Genomic DNA, 22,967 nt, shown 5'->3' on the forward strand with positions numbered 1-22,967 from the left:
ATTTTTAATCTCCATCACAGCAAGGTGGTAAAAACCTCATCACGCTGCTGCTTCCATCTGCACTTAATACTCTGCAAGTTATCAAGGGGTGAATGGAAAGTCTGAAAAAGCTTAGCAGCAGAGCATTTAATATGCTAAATAAGTGTTTCTTACCTTCATGACAAACCTCTGAGACAAGCTCCCACTATTCACATTTTACAGTCTTAGTTCTAATATCATCGCAAAGAAAGGGATTTCCCCCACATCAATCCTTTGTCCACAATTTAGCATAAAGTTGTGTTTGAGTCTGTTGAAATAAAGGAACTTTTGTCAACTTGGATAATGTTGCATGCTGGAATTCCATGTTCTACTTCACTATCAATAGTTTAGGAATTTTATCCTCCTCTGTATCTGGTTGCCCACTTAAAAGCAAATACCCATCTGCACCATATATTTAAAGAAATACCACTTTAAATAGCTGTGTCTTACCCCAAAGAATCCTAAAAAGTGTAGTTTGCTAAGGGTGCTGAAAATTCTTAGGAAATCCCTATTCCCCTCACAGAGCTACAATTCTCAGAGTTGTTTGACCATTAGTTCCTCTTACCCAGGGAACTCTGAAATTATAGCTCTGTATAGGGAATAGGAAGGTCTCCTAACAACTCTTAGAACGCTTAACAAATTATTATTTATTATATCATTTCTATACCACTTTATATTTTTAAGGAAAAAATCTCAAAGCAGTTTTTAACCTACATTTAAAACATCAGGGAAAGAAACACACTCCAGAACAAAATATTACTGAGGAAAGTCAAATATAGAGTATACATTCAAAGCAACATAATTAACAGGAGATTAAAATATTATCTTAAAGATTTCAAAATAAAATATTACTAAAGGATGTCAAATATAAAATGCACATTTAAAACAGTATAATTAGAAAGAGAATAAACTATTATCATAAACAAACTACACTCCCCAGGATTTTTTGGGGGGAACCATGACCGTTTAAAGTGGTATGATACCGCTTTAAATGTATAGTGCAGATATGGCCTAAACTTTTTAAACCATGCAAAAACCACTCACATCTTTATTGAGAGAGGTTGCCATACTTCTGTTTGCTAACACACAAATGCACACATGGCACACAACACTACACAGAATTTGGGAGAATGTAACTCTTACATTGTTCTGACATGCAATGAATCTGTATTGTTAACACTGATTGAATAAACCATTACTTGAGTTGTACTGACATTCAGAGGCATTTACTTCCAAGTCTAACATGTTTCATATCTGAGGGCAAAGCTTGACTTATAGGTTCTGGTCATGAGGAGTTAAACCCCAGCGTTTCTGCAACACGTCGTTTCTGGAATGCTACCTCCTCTAAATGTATTGGCTCTCCACATTTAAGCACATTTATCATTTCCTCTTGAAATTGTCAAATGCACATAATAATCTGGATGCCACAAGAGGTCCGAATGAAACATTAAACCCCTTTCATCTTCCTTGTTCACTTTTGTTCCACCTATGCGATCAAAGATACTGAACCCTTCAAAAGATGGACATAGGATTAACTAGACAGATCACAAAGTCTGTGCATACATATGTATCTCACAAGATGTTTTTTTTAAAAAACCCATCCTGCAATATGTATTAAAAATTGATCCTCCCTTGTCACATCAACAAAATATTAATACATTACAAAAATCCGTCCTAGGAAGAATAAACAATAAACTTCTCTCTATTCTTAATTAAAGTAGTTGGGAAAGGTGATAGAGAACATTCAAATGAACTCACCTGTTGTTCATGTCACATAATGTTGCCAATTTGTTCTTTGTTAGCTGTGCAATGAGGTATTGTTTATTCAGGTATATACACCCAATTCTACATAGCTAAACCACAGAAGACATAGAAGATCAGTGCAATTCAATAGCCCTCCTCCCCCAGCTGTTCTGTTACCACACTACATGGAGCTAAACTATGGTTTGGCCTGGCATTAACCAAGCTGTAACCGAGATTTGTTCTAAGTTAACTGCTTGTGGTTTGACATGGGGAGATGAACCATGAGCCCAGATTCAGACTATGGATTTATCCTTGATGGTGCATCAACAGCTGTGGTTACAATCTTAAGTCTGAGGGAGCTGTAGAGGCAGAATAGCCTGTTTCATTCAGTCAAGTCTGTCAGGATCTGAGCTATGATGTTGAAAAGTCTCGTGGAACTTCTTTTCTCCTTAGGTTGAAAGATGAGGCACTAGTGCTAAATTTCCTGTGACTCCAACAGAAGACTTCACAAAGGAGAAAACTAAATAATGGGGGGGGGGGGGACCTTGAGCACTTGGCCAGCTCTTTGGATGAGCAAGAGTTTACTGGTGTGTGACATTTCCCCCCTTTAAGTAACAATGGGATGCAACCCTTTCTTGAAGGAACTTTTGGAAGCTTTGATTTATTTATGTTCTCGGGGATAAGGCAAGATATTTCCTTACCCTTATGATTTGAGTAATATGCTATGGCCTGTAGAATGGTGCTGTAGCATGATAAGCTGAGAATGTGCTTCCTTGAACGCTGGCTAATGTGCAACTGCAGAACATGTAATTTCACTTTAAAGGGAGCTGTTAAAAGATAAGGGCAATCAATTACCAAACACAGATGGTACACTTGTACTAAAAAAAAAATCTAGAACCAAGGAAAGAAAGACAACAAACATGATTTACCATCATGTGAGAAAAACAGATACAGTACCTTGGACAGATATATGAACAATTAGATGCCTTGTATGCATTCACAGATGGTTGGAACATTGAACCCAGTTTAGTCTAGTCTTTTCTACTACCTTTTAACGGAAGGTGCTAGTGACTAACTATTCATGCACAAATGTATCCTCTCATTTATTATTTTTTGATTTATTTATTTTAATGTCAATATCTATTTCATGAGTTAAAGGTGCAGCCAGACATAATCTGGAAATCCATGACTTGCTTCTCTTGTGCTTTTGCTAAAAGGTGAACCTGTAATATTCCATTGTATCTAACCTCTTATCCATGAGAAATAGATTTCACTGATTCATATGGAGATCTTGATTCATAACACCCAGTCACGTCCTTAGCCTATGTTCTCTGCCTATTTTGCTCTGACCTTCCCATCTCCTCCCTCAGCTACTGGGTCCTACATAGGACAAACTTCTTAAAGCTAAAATTTATAGTTAATTAGCAGAATGCAACAATCCATTAAGTGTGAGGCATTGGAGCAGATTAATTGTGCCTCTTGGTTTCAATTCCGCTTTGTTAAACTATCAGCTGATGTAGTACTATTTTATGTGTAATTCAAACTCCTAGTATGCTAGAATTCTTGTGCAATCATTTCAACATGTATATGCTGGGGATGTCATGGACAGGGTTCCAGCAATGGCCTGAACAGTGTCGGGTTTTTGCATTTATTTTATTGGAATGGTGCATGTAGCAATGCAGAATGAGCTATGCAGGAACTGCATGGCAGTTCATTCATCTCATGTCGAATGCTAAAGAACAAAAACCTTGTCATTTGACGAGTACATATTGACTTGTAATGAAAAGTAGTTTCAGAGTTTAGGTATCCATATTCATAAAATTCACTTTCGAAATTAAAACAAAGAGTTAATTACTGTGGTTTTCTGGGCAGACTTTTAAAGTAAAAAAATAATAATCAACATTTTGGTAAATATGAAGGTCAATGTTAAGAATGCTCTTAATTAAGAATAAGTGGCACATTTTTGGAGACCTTGGTCTTATTCAGAACTGCACACATTTGAGAGGTACGCTCTGTTATTTATTTAAAAGACATCTGTCCATCCCTTAATTTGAAGATCTCAGAGCACTTTAGGTGGGGCTGCCCTTGGGCCTGGTCTGGAAGCTCCATCTAGTGCAAAACACTGCAGCTAGACTGTTTATGGAGACAGATCATCACCAGCACAAAATTCTAGAGCTCAAAGGTTTGCTGTAGCTGCCCATGTGCTACCAGTCCAGGTCCTTCATTATTTGGGTCCAAGATACCTTAAGGACCACCTAATCCCTGACATCCCTGTCTCACCACCAAGGTCTTCATGAGAGTCACAGTTTGTGGTCCCCCATGCATCTGATGCACAGGTCATATCCGTGAGAAGACATGTATTTAGCTTTGTGAGCCCAGTTTTATGGAACTCCTTTCCAGTTGAGGCCAATCAAGTCCCCGTCCTCTTGCACATTTATTCCAGCAGGCGTTTTAACTGATGTTTAATTTTTTAGTTTTAATTCATTTTTATTTTTGTATCGTCTCTTTGGAAGCTGCTTAGAGACTACTGTAGCTAGACGGTATATACCATATGTTTCGCTCTATAAGACGTACTTTTCCCCCTCCAAAAATTAAGGGGAAATGTGTGTGTGTCTTATGGAGTGAATGCAGGCTCCTTGGCTTCAGTGATAGCATCGCGAAGCCTCCGAAGTGCAGAGGGAGCGCTCCCTCCGCGCTCCTTGGCTTCGCGTTGCTTTCGCTGAAGCCTGGAGAGCGAGAGGGGTCGGTGCGCACTGACCCCTCTTGCTCTCCAGGCTTCAGGGATAGCCGCCTGAAGCCTTCGAAGCGCAGCATGAGTTCCCGCTGCGCTCCGGAGGCTTCGGATTCCCTTTGCTGGAGCCAGGAGAGCAAGACTCTCCTGGCTTCAGCAGAGAGAGAGAGCTGCGCAGAGCCCCTTTAGCGAAGCGGGAGGAGAAATGGAAGGGGCTCCGTTTCTCCTGCCGCTTCGCTGAAGGGGCGCTGAGCAGAGAGGGGGAGAATTGTTTTTTCTTGTTCTCCCCCTCTAAAACAAGGTGCGTCCTATGGTCGGGTGCGTCCTATAGAGCAAAAAATACGGTAAGTTGCTTTTTTAAAAAACACACAAGTGCATTTACATTTTATGGCTGTCCGATGTGGTCTCTTGCTCTCAAAAGGAAGGTTCTTCCCATTTGCTTCCTTCTTTGCTTTGACTGAGGCACTGTTAGGGTACTCTGTGGACAGCTGGGCAGTTCTCTCCCTGGAAGCCTGGATGGATTAATTGCCCACATTAGCAAATGGAGCTCTGCAACTGTGCTAATGAAACCTAACAGCTTAGACCACAAGCTGATTGCCTGGGGAGGTCAGCAAAAAATACTCTCACCCACATATTGCTTACATGATTGCTTTACTTGTGTATTGTCAAGGAACACAGATGTATTTATATCATTAAGTGTGGAGACTGCAGCACAACAATAGTGCATTAGTCTTTGTTAGCAAATTTGTATTTTTATTTTTTTTAAAAAACCAGCCTCCTACAGCTCTTCAGCGGTGCTTGTTTTATCATTGTATTACCTTTTGTTTTCACTTTGCTTGCAAAAGAAAACTTTCATTGTTCTACTTCTTGGTTCCTCTATACACAGAGCTCCCAAAATAGCCAGTGTCTGTCACCAGGAAATAGCATTGATTTACATACTGGTTTTTTATTAGTAGCATCGACTGTAATGTTCCTACTAGAGATGGATGAAATCTGAATTAAGTTTGGACTGCTGGATAAATTGCATAATTATCTGCCTGCAATTTTCAGGCTCCTTCCGCCACCCCAGCTTTGACGGATGAAGGTCCAGTGACATTGTTTCCAGTCAAAATGGGGTGACACACACACAGGTGCTGGTTTGCCAGCATATGCCACTCTTGCACATTGGCTGGCATGGAAGAGGGGCATCTGAGGGCTATTGAAGACCATCTCTAGTCTCACTAGCCTAGTTTTCTGCTTGTTTTGGTCTCCACCCTCCCACCCATTCACTACTGTGGAGGATTAGCTGGCTAGGTAAAGGTGAAATATGATTTATGTACTTGTTGTCGGATTTCAAGCCTTATCATAGAAACTGGCCACTCTCCAGGCACCCAGCTTGATCTCCTTGTTGACCTCCCTGTCTGCGTTTCCCAGCAGGATACAGGCTAGGTCGCGCTTGGCGATCCTCCCCAGCGTGAGAAGAACACACCACTCTTCCCTGCTCCCTGCTTCCCCCAGGGAGAGGAAAGAGGTAGACAGAAATGTATTTACATGCCTTTATTTCTGTCTTTGCAGCATTACAGAGAAACGCGTCTGCTCTCTCCAGACACCAACAGTAGAGAGACAAACTCCACCTCCTGTACTTCCTGTACAGGTCAGATTACACTCTGAGCTAAATCCGGTGCTCAGCACAGTGAATAGACTGTCCCTTTGTTCTCACGGTACAGTCCCAAACATTCCCATCATGTTTTGCTTTCCAGCCAGCTGGAGCTCGCTGCCGCATTGCTCCTTTTCCGTAACACTTGTTGCCTGCCATCCAAATTGGCATAGGGAGATTTGTTCTGCATACCTTGGGGAGATTGGCTATTAGTGCTGAGGGTGTGCTAGTAATATGAGAAGGAATCCAATCACAACAGGCCAGTCCGTACATGGAAGTCAGTACCAAGTATTGTCATTAGTGACCACACCAAGGGATCAGGATAGTGACTGGGGATTCTCTAGCACTTTGGGACTCCACTGGGCTTTGCCTGTTTCATATACCCATGAGTGTTCTTTTTGCCATCCTGGCTATTATAGTTTACTTGTCTCAGACTGGATGTGTTGGGTTTACCCGTGCGAAAGAGGTTCTTATAGCCCTATTTTTAGTATCTTTCAGCTTCTGGATGTGACTGCACGGGAGTAAATCACTCGGAGCAATTCAATAATATTAGATCAAAATGCCGGTTTCAATTTCAGAAACAGCCAACTACCAAGAATTACTGATTAATCAACATTTTAAAACAATTTACAGCCTAGTATAAAAATAGCCACGAAACTAAATAAGCAGGAGAATTAAAACTCAACATTCTAAAACTTCAGCAATCCAAATAAAACCATCTTAATTAAAAGCCAGCTGAAACAGATGGCTCTTCAAGGGTTGTTGTTTTTTTTTTACAGGCTCGTACTGATGAGGACAGCTACACATCCTAAATGTCCGGATAACTTCCCCCACCAGTTTAAGATATTAAACAGTGCAGAGGACAGAAGAGAGCTCTGGGACACCCCGTATACCAAAGACCATAAAGCACAAATACCCCCAGAACCACCTTCTGGGACTGTCTCTCCAGGATGAACCAAAGAGCCACTATAAGATTGTAGCTTCTAAGCACATCAGCCTGGTAACCCAGAAGGAAACCATAGCTAAAATAGTATTGAGTTTCCTGAGGCTGGACTAGACAAACCTTTGGGTCCTTTCCAACTCTACAATTCTATGTTTCTATTAATATTGCCAAGAAATTCAGAAGAACCTACAGGGCTGCATTTCCCCCATCCATTCCCTTTGATAATTTACCCAGCAGGACAAACGGAGCAACATTTTCACCACTAAACCAGACCTCAAAACTCATCCAAATGGATCCAAATGCTTAGTATCCTCTAGGACAATGTGGAGTAGATATGACAGAAAATTATCCATAACTATCATTCCCCATCAACTGGAAGGCTTGTAAGGCCACTTGGGTGCCCGCCCCCATCAACACCAAAATGAGAAGAACTGCTATAAAGCTTGGTTCTTCTTTGCTTGCTCCAGGCAAAAGTTTAGTTTGCCCTTGCTAATCTAATGAAGTCCTTTTAAAGACACTAAGTAATCTAGTCATAGGTGCAATTTTTTTTCACAGTTGGCACAACTTGTTTTCCGAGCTCCAAATGAGGCTTCCCAGCTCAACACTGCCTCCAGTGAGTGTGTTTTCTTCCATTCTAAGCAATTAGCTTCATCCTTTGTGTCTGGGAAAATGCTTTCTGAAATATACACCTTGTTGTGATTCTTAGAACAACTGGACATTTGCAGCATGCAGAAAGGAATGATTGATTTTGCTATTCTTTCGCCCTCTCTGGTGCAAACAAAGCACTGATGGATACTGCGTTCAGCCACGGGTTAAGATGCACTGCCATCACTGATGCTCTGCATGGCTGGAGTCATCTGCCCGTCTGCAGTTTTTGAACTGGTTCCAAAACTCTTTCCTGTGCCTGAGATTATACAGCATTCTAGGTTGCCTTCCAGCTGACGCTATCAATAAACAGAAAGTAACCTGAATGCAGCCAAGATACAGGCTTGAATTTATGAAAAACATATGCTGAGCTATTGGGGGGGACAGGGACTGACAACTATATTCCAGCTAACTGATGTTTTACTGCACATTTAAAGGACTATCCAACTGATTCTGGCCAGAGATATAACCAGAGCTCCATGCCTATGGTAAAGAAGTACTTATGAATAAATGCAAATCGAAAATCAAAGGAAGATGCTGTGTCTTAGAACCAGGATTCATGTTATTACAAGTAATATTAAGACGTTAGTAAGATATAGCAATATCAGAATTACTATGGGGTGGAGTGCGTGTTTTGGGATGCAGCTGAGGTTTATCTCCATTCAGCTGGACTTCACCAATGTGTGGGAGAAGCTCCACAGCAAAAAGCAAAAGGAAAACAACTCCCCACCACATTTGCACTGGTTGAGCAGCAATGGCTCCACTAGTCATTCAGCTCTGCTACTCGCCTAGTCAGGAGTTACATGAAACACCTTCCCTGGTTTTGTGTTCTTTTTCCTGAGGGTCAAAAAGTATCTTCAGCATCATTTGCATTTTTTAATAATAATAATAATAATACCATTCACTGCCATGAGTGTGCTTTTTCTTGATGATGTCATCTTCCTCTTTGCTGATGTCATGGATGCTTATAAACAAAGTCATATGGATTGATGCAGCCAAATGAGCTACAGAAAATCATGTGATTCACAACAGCCAATTCAGTTAAAAGGTAACCTGGGTAAATGAGAGGGCAAGAGCAAAGAAAGAAAAGGATAAAGAGGACCAAATTATTCATGATGCCATTTTTAAACAAATTGTAGGTGCAGTGAACCTGAGCTGGCTCAGGGCCCTGATGTGGGGGGGGGGGGAGCAGGTGGTGAGGGGTTTTTAATCCTCTCCCCTGGCCATGGCCCAGATCCAGATTGGGTGTGTGGTGCTCACAGCTACTATTTGTATTACGGAAAAAGTTCTTATTCAATCCACTGGTGGTTTTTCTCCTGTGGAAATATCTGGCAATGAGGAGAGGAAATGACATGCTTTTACTAATGGATTAAACTATTTAAAATCCCTGTTGTGGCGGCCCAACTTGTTTTAAATTGTCAAAGGACTGCTCAGAAACTTTCACCAGAAAAAGACATCTTAAAAACAACAACGGTCTGCTGGGGGATTGAATTTGTTTTATTTATGTATGTTTAGAGTGCCTACTTTACGGCAGCCCATTTGTTTGTTTACTCCCAGGCTTCCATGTGGCTGCTTTCAAAAATAAATCATTTCCACATTTCTAATTTTGAATATTGCACATAAAGGCTGTGAACATCTATAAAAACTTCACTCGTGCATCTAAGCACTCAGAGCCCCAGCTATATTCCCATCGCTATAGATAATCTCTCTCAGTTATTTTTGACTCACAAATCCCCAATTCAAAATAAATTATTCAAGTAACAATACCCAAGTAACTGATTTCCAGTTTAGACTGTGCGATTTGTTAAAATCATTACATTTCAATGGAAACAAGGCATCGTACAAATATACAAGTTGCCCTCTCCCAGAACAAAAGTACAGTTAATTTTAAACAAGCAGATAACAGGGGAGCTATGATAAAGCACCCAAATCACTGGATAAAGCAGGAAATGTCCAGATGTTGTTAAGCTCCAACTCCCATCAGCCCAAGCCAGCATGGCCTATGGACAAAGAGGATGGGAGCTGCAGTTCACCAACATCTGGGAGACCACAGGTTCCCAACTCCTGGTGTAAAGTAAGCCTTCCTGTTAATTAGGATGAATATCTCTTTAATTTTTTAAATAAAGAAATAAATAAACCCAGCTGCACCCTGTCCTTTCACCAAGGAAGTCACAATGGTGTACAAGGAAGTTCTGCCATTTTATCCACAGAACAACTGTGTCAGGTAAACTAGGCTGAGAAAGTGCAGCTGGTTCAAGGTCAGTCAGTGAGTTTCAAGGCTTGGTGAGGCTCTGAATCCATGTTGTGGTTGTTGTTTTTGTTGTGCTATAATTTAAGAAAGTTTAAAATTTAAAAATTCAAAGTATTTCATGGGGGGACTGTTTTGTTTTGTTTTTGACAAGCAAACTTAGGTCCAGGGGCCAAACTCCATCCATCTGACTGGGTTGCCCCAGCCTCTCTGGATGGGGGGCTCAATCTGAGAGGAGCGTGGGGCATGCTTCCCCCCCCCATCCCCATATGATCGCTAATTGCATGAGTGCTGATGACAGAACCAGGTGGAAAACTATTCTGTGTCACAGGAGTTCACTGCATTTCTTAGCACCTCTACCAAGTCAGTTTCCTGCATTTTTTTGTCCTTTTGCTTTCCCCTTTTGTGTTCCTGTTTTTTTGCTTCTTATTCAACTTGTTAGCATTCTAGTCCCACTTTTACTCTTAGACTTGAAACATTTTTATCCCACATTTTGGAATGAATGTCCAGAACTAAAAGGAAGGAAATGGTTCATATTTTGCTTTTGTCCCATTCTCTCCCTCCCTCCCTTATTTCTCTCTTCTCCTCTTCACATTCTGAACATGCTATGTAAAATGAAGCTGTATTCATTTTGATAGTGATCACATTCAAACAATCAGAGCGCATTTCATCAAAGAAGCCTGTGCCCCAAAATTACGACAATGTGTGCTGTCTGCCAGCTAATTAAAAGACCGAAATTTGCTGTTTACTGTTCCCTCATTTGCAGGAGCTGTAAGTCACAAAGTAATTAGAGAGCTAAAACAATATCATGAGAAATTGATGCTTTCGTTCCTGTTCTATGAAAACCTCATGAAATGGATCAATGTGTTTAAAGCATAATAATATGGCCGTTGTGCTAGAGCAAGTTGCCTCTGATGGAGGAGAAAATAACTTTAAGCAGAGATAGATGTTGGGTGTTCTCCCCCCACCCCCCACCCCATCTTGTAAGTAACACTATAGTTCAACAGGGACGGATCTTCTGTTTGAGGCTATTCCAGCCAGAAATGAATACAGTGCTTAGCCAAACTAGAAGGGAGTGAAAAATAGGATTGTGCTGGAAAATAGAGAGCTACTTTATCTTTGCCAGGATTTGTCTCTTCAAGTCACAGTTAGGTCACACAAGAACACAGGTGCAAGCACCAATTAAAAGTTATATGGGGAGCAAGGAATAGCTTGGCAGCTCCCAGCATTCAGTATCAAGTTAAAGAGTCACCATAGAGGAATAAAAAAATGTTCTGTATTCTGAAATCTTCCCAGAAGTGCTAACGTTTTATAAAGCCCCCCATCCAAACCACAGACATCCTAAGCGCATTGATGTTTGCTACTGTTTTGCTCTTCTTCTACAAAATTCTAGACAGCTCTTTCCTGGGTAAGTTTCCTGATATTGCTGCGTGCTTGGAATACTCTATATCTATATCTATCTATCTATCTATCTATCTATCTATCTATCTATCTAGTATCTCCCCACCTGCTCAAGCACCTTGTCCCCAAAGGAGAAATTTGCCACTGGACGATAATTATTTAGCACTTCTGTGACCAAGGAGGTCTTCTTAAGGGGGGGGGGGCATGTGCCAACAGCTCTTTCAAGGCAGATGGTACGTTCCCCTCCTGCAGTGAAGCATTGATCACTGCCTGGACCCACCCAATCAACAACTAGTAGATGCTCATTATAGGATTACACTGCACATGGCTGGCATCTTACTTTTGTCTAATGGTGCCTCAGATTTGCTGCCTAAGGCAGCTGCCTTCACTTTGCCTAATAGAACGGACATCCCTGATTTTAAGAGCTCCTTGCTATAGTACTGCGGTTAGTAGCTGATTAGTAGCTAATATAATCAGATTCCAGTGTGATTGATTGATTACATTCTGCATTTCTTTAACTAAAACAACCCAAAGTGGCTTACAAGCTAAATCTCATAAAACATCGTTATCAAGCTAATTTGTACACAGTGCTAACAAGAATTAAGAGTACAAAACAACACATTTTCATTGAAATTAGCAATGGAAATATGTCACTGTTTGCATAAAGCAGCTTTAGGCTGCCATCTCATGCATAGTTCCTTGGAAGCAGGCTCCCTTGAACTGATGCTGGGGTTTACTTTTGAGTAGTTATGCAATGGATTGCAGGGTTCAGATCATTAAGAGAACCATTGAATGTCCTGAAGAGGAAACGTTCTAATGGCACTTAGAGGTTTTGATGATTAAGCCTGTTGAATAAAAATAAATATTTTTGTTTTTTCTTGTTTCTGATGTTCAATGAAACCTTTTGAGGAAACAAAATAAAATAAAAAAATTGCCGCTGGAAATTGCTGGAGACTGCAGTTCAGAGCCAAACTTGATGTTTACTAAATGTGGGTTGGGGAATGGCTGGCTTGTAGCTCCTCCCCATTTGGCCTACAAGGTAGCTTTGGCTGAGCCTCACCCACATGCTCTTCACAATACATGTCAGGAGAGGCCAGGTAAAGATAAAGATGGGTTGCCATACGCCCGGAATTTCCTGGACATATCTGGAATACTGCAGTCTGCAACAGTGCCCAGGTGGCAGCCCATGTCGGCAGTGTTGTTTTTGCTAATTTTCTCTAAATATTGCTCAAAACTGGCATTTTTGGCCGCCCCCCCCCCAAAAAATTGGCAACTTTGCCAAAAAAAGCTCAACAACTTTCTGGATTTTCACTGTGCCTAGATGATCAGCTGATTGCTGGGGTTTGCAAAGCGCCATACCTTTGCTTGCACAGTTTGATTCATTATGGCATCCAATGATTGACAGATTGGTGGCCCCTTCAATTGGTCCCATGGGAGTGAGTGGGAGAGATCAGGATCCACCCACAGGCCAGTTCCACTTCCCCACTCCTGGCTTAATATGTAACATGAAGCTATGTATCTTATTTTTCTTTAAATTATTACAGGCACTGGAAGGGGAATTCTTACTGAGAAGGAAGGAAGGAAGGAAGGAGAAGCTAATCTACCGACTTCCATACTAGAGCTGGAAGAGAGATCACAAACCTCCCAACCTCTATGCAGCTTAGTGGGGCAGGGAAAACCCGATTTAAAACAGGGCATTCTGCAGAATAGGGCTCCTGTGGGAAGGCCCCACTTACTTCTCAGGTAAGGGGACTTTTCATCAAAGCCTCAGTTTATGATTCTGAAAGATAGGATAGCTCAGTATGGGGAGAGGTGTTCTCATTAAAACAGTAGCTTCCACCACAGTTGATCTCATTCTGTAAAGGAAAAAACCTTGCTCTGGGCTGTAGTTATGACCAGGTCGGCCAGGAAGATAATGAAGCATCACCGCTGAATGTGCAAAACAAAGACAAATTGTGTTGCTATGGGTTCCTAGGCAACACAATGCCAGCAGCCCGCAATCATGTGCAACACAGATTGCAGTGAAGCAGAGAGTATACATTTTGATCGTTGTCTGCAATGTTTTGTTGCAGTTATGCCGTGCCATTCAAAGCAAAAAAAAAAAAAAAAAAAAAAAGCCCTGAGGGAATTATACAAAGGAAATGAATTTCTCATTTTGTTAAAAAATAAATGAATCCTGGAAAGAGGAACATTTTAGCAGATTCCTGCCTGGCTGCTGGCAAAGCCAGCCCTGTCATTAGGCAGAAGGTGGCGGCTCCCTAAGGCAGTGGATGTACCGGTGGAGGTGGCACAAAGTGGCAGCGAGGTGTTGGAGTGGACAGGGTCACATGTGCCTGCATAACTTGCCCTGCATCCCCTAAGATAATCTGCTATGCTCAGGAGTGATGGAGAATTTGCCCTACCTCCAAGTGCTGAAGTAAATTTTGGTCAGCTTCTGTACAATATGTGGATTGTCCTTTGCTTCAGGCAACAAAATCTCTTTGGCCAACCCTGATTGAACATTTATTATTATTATTATTATTATTATTATTATTATTATTATTAGTCGTATACTTCCCTATACCTGTAGGTCTCAGGTCAATTCAAAACACAAAATTACAGCATACAGTATACAGTATTCCACAGCTGTGGAATTTTTTATGGGTAAACCTAGCTTTAGTTGGGAGTAGATAAATTGGAGTTGAAGGCCAGGTGACTGAGTATGGGTAATTAAATTTTATGAAGCAGTCATGGTTTTTTTATTAGGGTGAACACACCTGTGCCTGTCCCCACCACATTAAAATCTTGGATTTCTCCATTCATTACAGTGGGCCGTTCTCACTTCTGTCTCTGGGGGCATTTAAAAATAGTTTCTCATCCATATATGTACCATAACTTGACTTATTGAGACAAAAGGGAGCATTGTCGTTTCCCAAAATAAGGATTATGAATCAGCACTGATTTGGGGGAAATATAATTCTCCTGCTGTCTCAAAAGCCGTTCAATGGTAGATATATGTTCCAACCTGATGGACAGCTCACAGCTTTGTTTCAGAGTCGGTCTTGATATATCAATATGCACTTGGGGCAACTTTTGGGCCTGGTAAGGATTATTACAATTAGCTTAATTGGTTGTTGTTACTTCTGATTTATGTTGTAGATAGATGGTGAAAACCTCTTCTTACTCACCCAGCATGGGAATGCAGCATTCTGCCAGGGGAAGGACAGATTGCTCTATCCTTCCTTCCGTGGTTTACTTAGTATCCATGCTTAGCAGGGAGAAATGTGCTTCTCCATTTCCCCATGGCAACATGGTGGGTTGCTAAAGAAGGAGCAGAATGTTCTTTCCCTCCTGGAAAATGTAATGTAGAGCGTGACCTTATATCAAGTCAGACCATTGGCCCACCTGGCTCATTCCTGTTGGCACTGACTGGCTGCAGCTCTCGGGGGTTTGGACAAGGAGCCTTTTCTGGCCTTCCTTGGAGATGCTGGTGGTTAAACCTGATACCTTCTGCATGCAAAGCATGTGATCCACCAATGAGCCATGGCCCTTCTCCATTCCTTCTCTAGCAGCTCGCCTTGCTGTTATGCTGGGCATGGAAGAAAAGGAGTCTCTTTCTCCTTTCCTAGCATGGAAATGCATCAGGCCGGGAGCTCACCTGGGTGATGTGGATGAGGAAGGGGAATGGGGCCCAGAAGATGCCACAGCTCTGGCCTGAGGTACAGTGGTTCCCCACACCTGTCTGAGTTCTCTGCTCATCAATATCTATTACAGACCTGGAAAAGGAGTTTTCCAGCCCCTGATCGAAGAATACTAGCACACAGAGTGCAATGAGATTGAGTGTTTGTGGGGGACGGGTTGTGTACATCGACAATAAAGGTATTATTGTGTACAGGTTGTGTACAGGTTGTGTACATCGACAATAAAGGTATTATTATTATTATTATTATTATTATTATTATTATTATTATTATCCATATGTAGGCCACCCTCTCCGGCCGAAATCAAATTTCCTTTTGTCCCTGGAGTAATGGGACAGCAATTCAACTGATATAAGCTTGTTGTGTATACATATACCCTTTGTTTAGGAGAGATGTCAGAGGCAGCTTTCGCCCTCCTTCCTTTGCCCTCAGATATAAATGTTGTAAATAAAGCTGCTCTGCACTAGCTTGGGAAACTCATCACGGTGCACTAGGAGTGCCATAATTCTTGAATGGCTCAGCAGCTGCCAAAGGACCCCATTGTCCACAAAAAAGGACAAGCTTAAAGTTGACCTCATGAGCTGCTCCCTTAACAGGGCACCATAATGCATTGGGACACCATTTTCAAAGCTGTAAGTCATACAGACACACACACACACACACACACACACACTTGTGCTATCTCCTTTCCCCAGCATTTTTCTCTGCATTTTGGTTTCTTTTTACTGTGGATATTATTTTAGAATATTTCTATGCAGTAATAATAATAACCCCGTGTCTTATTGCATACATCTCTTTTGAAGGGAAAAATATTTTTAAAGAAATAATAATAATAATGAAGCGTGATGATTGATTTCTTTTATGTTTATTGAGTTCAATCTTGCAGACTTGAAAAGAATAGAAATGGGATCTCATTTTTCATCAGGCTTAGCCTCATTTTTAAATAACAGCCCAATTCTAATGGGTAAGAAATGCTCATACCATAATTTATGAGAGCAGAAATCTGGCAGATTGAGTTAATTTTTCCCTGCTCTGAGTCTCCTCTATGATTTAATATTTGATCACAGGATCACAAAATTGGAAGAGACCAAGGGGCCAAAATTGAGCACATTGCAGCATGGTCTTTGCGAAGCAATAGCTCCAGAGGGTTCATGTAAGTAAGCCGAGCTATACCCTGTAGGAAAAAGGGTTTTCAAAAACAAAGCCCTGTGTCTGGTCTGCAATGGCCTAGATAATATCATTCTAACATACAGAGTACTAAGAAGGTGCCTCTGTGTTCCCTCTTCTCACCCCCCCTGTCTTTTTTCTCTTGCACTTTTAATTGAATATTTCTGGTGTCTGTTAACCACAGTTTCCTGTTACACCTGGATCAAGAAACTGAGACTTAAGCTTTAGTTACATTCTTGACTTGCAGACTGGGATTATTGAACTGAGATAATTGTGAACCAAGCCACAAGAGATGGCAATCATATCAGGGATCCAAACACTAAGACACTAAGGTGCCTGCTGTCATGCGCCTGCCACAAAGGCTGTGACTGGGAGGAGTATTTTCTACAGCTCTTGGCCCAGGCCTGCAGGGCCTGGCCAAAATGTTTGCAAATGCCCAGAGAAGTCACAATAGTTCCCCCCACTCCACCTCAAATAACAGAGAACTACTGGCCACCTCAACCTCTGGCCAGATATTATTGATACTGCCCCTTCGAGCCATGACAGCATCCTAGTATGGCTAGGGTTTGGCCATAGCTAGTAGCCAATTTGACCAGAGCTGGATCAGACCAAAAGGATCTATGTCCTTCTCAGATATTCCTCCTTCCCTCCCTTTTGAAATCTGCTTGAATTAACAAGTGTCTGCCTTTAGTGACTAGAATGGTATTTTAGCTCATTATTCATTTTGAAGAGGGCCCTAGAGATTAATGAATAACATGATTCTGGTGGTGCTGAGTGTCTAGACTTGCTCTCTGAATGTTATATGGACAAATGGAAATGACAAATACTCTTTACATGTTTATTTTTGGACTGTTTTGTTGTTTACCGAATATACGGTGTGTGAGAGTGAGTGTGTGTGAGTGTGTTAAAGAGGCTTTTTCACATTAATCATTTTGGCTACCTGTGATTGTTTTTGGAATTTCTACCCTATCTCAGTGGCTGATGTCAGGAATGAACTGTTGAAAATATATAATCACTGGCATTTTAAAGAAATAAATCCCATGAACCTTATCAGTCAGTGTTCATACAGGGACTTCCCACCTGGAAATATCTCAATTTCTAAAGAATGCAGAATATATACCACTTGCTATCTTTTGATTGGCACCGGCTTGGCATGTGGAAATCTCAGATCTGCTCTCAGATTTGATAACAAGAAGAAGGATGGCTTGACAATGTGTTGGGCCCAAACTGTTTTTAGAAAGTTATAGGTTTAGATTTGTTAGATTTGTATATCTCTTCACACTAAGAAAGTCCTGAAGCCATTTACAATCAAAACTGAAAGGAAACAAGTGTAAATATGGGAATACTGGAAGATGGGTGCTTGACTTTCTCATTCCTACATCCCACTGACTGTCACTCTGCAACAGGATGTGGAGAAACAGCAAAAACTCCACTCATTCCTTTATTACACAGTGTGACCTGAGCTCTCTGCTTGTATGGCCAATTATGCACCTGTCTTTATGCAGTGTACAGTGTTCGCATTGAAGTGTGTCTGTGTGGTAGAGGTGAAGATGTTGCCATTGCTTGGAATGAACTAGTTCAGTTGAATAAAGTTTACTGAACTAGTTCAAAAATCTCTGAAGTATACCTGAAATGTAGTTCCTATAATTACCAAGTGAACTAAAAGTGTATTATGTTCACTTTGAGGTACAGCTTTGAATGATTTCTAGTTCATCTTCACATTACGTCTGCTCCCACCTCTAAGCAAGGGGCTCAGACTCTTAGCTTTCATTAAAAATGAATAAATCAGTCAATCCAATACATAAGAAAGTTAGAAAGCAAACTGTGGAGGCAACATTCTAAGACTTATTAGGCAGATATGGAACTGCTGTTGCTAAGGATGCTTAGTCACTGTTGCTAAGCAACCAGTAGGAAGGAATGTGAGACATTTCCTGTATCTTTCTTGCTGAAGAAATTTGCTTTTCTAGTATGCAAATACAACTGCGAGGAAATCTTCATCTGTTGTAATTCTGTCTGTCAGACATCTTATTACTTGCATGCTGCCCTGATTTAGATTTGGACCCTATGCTTCAGCACAGTGTATCGAATCATTCTGAATGGGGTGTGTGTGTGTGCATAGCGAAATATGAACTTTTTGTGAATTAAATATTTCATCTGGACAAACATAAAATAGAACTAGTTCTTTTTTGGATATGAACTTCTACTATTTTTTTAAATGAACTTTTCAAGCACTGGATTTTATACACTTCACCACATTATTGTAGCATGTGTATACATGCCTAACTACATCTTAAGTTCTCTACATTTCCAAATTAGTTTGCAAGGTTTTTGGGTGTTGTTTTTTAATCCCATGCAAATTCATTTGCATTATATCCTAATACACACATTTTTTTGTATGCAGTTTTCCTTAATGTATACTTATTTCCAAATAAAATCTCTCAATATTATGCTTTTTGTATATTATTTTCAATAACCTGTGCATTTTAATGTATAGGTAAAGGTAACCCCTGACCATTAGGTCCAGTCGTGACCGACTCTGGGATTGCAGCGCTCATCTCGCCTTATTGGCCGAGGGATCCAGAGTACAGCTCTGTGGCCAGCATGACTAAGCCGCTTCTGGTGAACCAGAGCAGCGCACGGAAACGCTGTTCACCTTCCCGCCGGAGTGGTACTTATTGATATACTTGCACTTTGACGTGCTTTCGGACTGCTAGGTTGGCAGGAGCTGGGACCGAGCCACGGGAGCTCACCCCGTCACGGGGATTCGAACCACCGACCTTCTGATCGGCAAGTCCTAGGCTCTGTGGTTTAACCCACAGCTCCACCCGCGTCCCTATATACATTTTAATGTATACTTTACCATTATATGTGCATTTTTTAACACATTGCTTGGTTGGAGAACTGTACTGTAAAATTTGGAGAAGTGTGATTTTTGAAGGATGGCTGTGTTTTGGTCCATGTATGGTTTCAGAAAGTGTTAGTTACAGGTAGGTAGCCGTGTTGGTCTGCTGTAGATTAAACAAAATAAAAAAATCCATTCCAGTAGCACCTTAGAGACCAGCTAAGTTTGTTATTGGTATGAGCTTTTGTGAAGGATTTTTTTTATTTTGTTTCAGAAAGTGTGCATGAGATAGACGTATCTTTAAATGGGAACTGAATGAATTTCTCCTCCATCCCTAGCAGGCACACTGGTCTTCTGCTAACAATATTTTTATTTAAATTATACTAATTCTCTCTAGAGGTGCATCTCTATAAATTTTGTTGTTTAGTCGTTTAGTCGTGTCCGACTCTTCGTGACCCCATGGACCAGAGCACGCCAGGCACTTCTGTCTTCCACTGCCTCCCACAGTTTGGTCAGACTCATGTTTGTGGCTTCGAGAACATAAATTCTCTATAAATTAGCATATGTTAATTCATGTTATCTTTTTCCCTGTTTTTTTGTTGATGCATTTTCTCTTTTAAGATGATGTGTAAGTAGCCACACACATCTTGAATTTCAACTCCACCAAAACACATATTGTATATATAAATGCTTCTGAGGTTTTTAGAATTCAGATTATATATATATATATGTATATATAATTTTAGTGGGGAAATTAAGACAGTGCCATGCTCAAAATTACCTTCTCTCTTTTATAGATAATTTTTCCTTCCTTCCTTTCTTTCTTTCTTTCTTTCTTTCTTTCTTTCTTTCTTTCTTTCTCAAAAAGTGTTTTTATTGGTTTATCAAAAACAATACAACACGTAACAGGCAACACAGGATCCATGACTGAAAACAAAGCGATGATTGTAAAGAAAAACTATACCAGCCAAAATACAGTAAAAATTAGACTGTTTCAAAGAGATATGAAATAGCCACTCCATTGGGAGGCGTGAGTTGCCAGGAAGGCCATAGTTTGCATTCGACCTATTAATAAAGCTTAAAAAGGGAAGGCAAATTTTGCAGAATCAATTTTACAGAATCCCTCCCCCTGTAGGTTTTTTTTGTGTGTAAATGGTTTAAAAAAGAATACCCACCCGAACTCCACATAAATGTCTTTATGACCTTATGTCCTAGTCAGAATTCATATTCACCGGCTTCTCCTTTACAGGCATATTTCCCCTTTTTGCACTGTTCTGCGCGTTTGAACACACTTTGATAACCTTTCATTGAATTGTTTCATTTCTTTCTCTTTGTCGTTAATGTGTGTTCCTTGACAGTTTGCAGGGCTTGTATAAATACTTGGACTCACAGCTGAATAAAGGAGTGTTCTGAAATGTCATCACTAGGAAGGAAAAATCCTTCAGCTAAATGAATTTTTAAAAAGCGACAGACTTCACATTCACCATTCATTACCGTCAACAAGTGAGAAGGGAATTGTTTTCTCTCCCCCCCTCCCTTCTTCTTCTTTTTATTATTTCTTTCATTCCGCTATTCACTCCACTATTCCATTGATTTCCTCTTCCCTCTGTGCCTCTAAGCAGCTTCTTCTCTCAGGCCTGAAGGGCAAGTGAATTGCTTTTCCATCCTAGTTTTTTGCTTGTCTAAGAAGCAAATACCTCTGCCTAGCAAATACCTCTGCTGTTAGGATATTTCCGTTCCACCTTAAAGGGAGCAGGCTTTGAGAGTCACAGAGTCTGCGCATGTCCTATTCACAGGATGTTTATGCTTGCTGTTTTTTCCTTTCGATTTCAGTTGGCCGAAGATGCTGACACAGAACGGTCACGTTTTCTTTTGTTCTGTTAAACGCTAATAAAGTCTGAAAATTATGCTCTTCTGCGGTGCAAGCTTTTGGCTGTGTTTCTGCTGATAAACAGTGTACACCCAGCCCTGGAATGTGGCTAGGAATTTCCAGAGGCTTCGTGTCGCTAACTGCTGGATCTGCCTGTCTACGGGAGGCCGATGGATCGTCCAGAACTCCGGCTTGGGGGCTCATGATGGACACTATCTCCCTGGCAGATTCCCAACAACAAGGTTTCGGGCCCAGATTCACGGCACCTACAGGAGAGTAAAGCTGCAACAGACTGCGTAAGAGGTATGAAGGGGGGAAAAGCGAAAGCAAAGGGACGCTTTTTCTGTTATACCTCGGCAAAGAGCCTTTGAACTCCGGCAAGGCTTAATTGACCTGGGAGCCGAGCCAAAGAGTTCGTGATTAATGAGCTGCAAAGATCAGGAGTCTTTGAAGGCATAGAAGACTCGCGGCTACTGCCAAAAGCTGAAATGGAATTTTTCCAAGCTGATGGAGATGCTCAGTGCCTTAAGTTGGATGGGCAGAATTATGAACCCTGGGCAAAATGGTGTGAGAGTTTACTGCGTCAGTTTGGGGTGTGGCATGTCGTTTTTGAAGCCCCCCCAGTTCCTCTGACAGAGAGATGGAAAGGCCAGAATTCGAAAGCGATTGACATAATAGTCCTATCCGTATCTCTTGAGGAAATTAAGACGCTGGCTGGCAACACCACTGCACGTGCAATGTGGTCTGCTTTAAAAGAAGCTCACAAAGCAAAAATCCCAGCCCAGAGTTTGACTGCATCGGAGGTCCTAGCTGTTTCCCAGAATGCGTTTGAGTGCAGGGATGCTGAGGGCACCGGTTGCAAGCTGCAGGGGGAGCTGACCGTCACGTCATCCCAGGCAGCATTCCAGCCTCCAGGGGGAGCCAAGGAGTCGGCAGCTGAGAGCTCTGTTTCTCATGGGAACCAAGGCCATCGCCTTTGCAGAGGCCGGAAAGGCAAAGGTAAACAGAGCCACAGGCAGACACCTGCAGATGGCCAGGAGCAGAGGGAGGGTGAAGAGCCCGCGCAAGAGAAAAACAAAGCATTGTTTACTGGCACAGCTTCACCAAAGGCTAAAGGCACGTCTGCAGATGGCCAGAAGCAGGGGGGCGAGCTGCAAAAGCCCACGTCAGTGGAAAGCAAGGTTTTGTTTGCTGGCACTGCTTCACCAAAGGCTAAAGGCACGTCTGCTGGCCAGGAGCAGCAGGGGGGCAAGCTGCAAAAGCCCAAACCGCTGGAAAACAAGGGTTTGCTTGCTGTAAAGACTGCTCCAACAGCCAAAGGCGACTTTGTTGTGGACTCAGGTGCCAGCCGCCACGTTTCCAAGGACAGGCATCTCTTTATCTCCTTCAAGCCTCAGGAAGGTGAGATCCACCTGGCTGATGGAAGGACGTTGCAAATTGCTGGAGAAGGGACTGTGAAACTTGCAAGTTTGCACACAACCATCAGCGGTGTACTATATGTTCCAGGCGCTGCGAGCAACTTGTTGAGCGTCCCACAGCTTACTGGGCGTGGTTTTCAGATTTCCTTCAAGAGGAGCGTCTGTGTCATCAGTAAAGGCAAAGAGGACTATTTGCATGCAAAGTTTATGGATGGTTTGTTCCATATAACTTATGATGACACTGTTGTTGTATCTAATGCTGATTCTTGTTGTGTTGCACAAACTAACAAAGTTCTTCATGCAGGTTGCATTCATGATGCGCATCGACGGTTTGGTCACCTCTCTTGGAAGGCACTGGCCAAGATGCCAGAGGTGGTTGAAGGTTTGAACATCAAACCTTGTAAATTTCACATGAAATGTGTATCTTGTGCAGAGAACAAGGTGAAGGTTGCTCCAAAAGGCAAGGAGTCTAGCAGGCAGGCTTCCAAGCCCTACCAGCTAGTGCATGCGGACCTGGTTGGTCCACTAGCGCCCTCTATAGGAGGAGCAAGGTACTTCATGATTCTGATTGATTCTTTTTCTAGGTACATTCATGTGTATTTGCTCGAACAGAAATCGCAAGCGT

At 41.7% G+C, this 22,967-nt stretch overlaps 1 long non-coding RNA gene across 1 annotated transcript; it reads right to left on the reverse strand.

Annotated features, from left to right (window-relative positions):
* Positions 1-2,474: 2,474 nt before the first annotated feature.
* LOC310699218 lies at positions 2,475-13,253 on the reverse strand. Its single transcript, XR_014522008.1, has 3 exons — positions 13,102-13,253; positions 4,875-5,004; positions 2,475-2,588 (listed from the first exon to the last, which is right to left on the reverse strand). It is a non-coding gene; the product is annotated as an uncharacterized lncRNA (long non-coding RNA).
* Between the last annotated feature and the right edge of the window lie 9,714 nt (positions 13,254-22,967).

The sequence above is a fragment of the Podarcis liolepis genome (assembly GCF_965112155.1).
Source record: "Podarcis liolepis genome assembly, chromosome: 2".
NCBI lineage: Eukaryota > Metazoa > Chordata > Lepidosauria > Squamata > Lacertidae > Podarcis > Podarcis liolepis.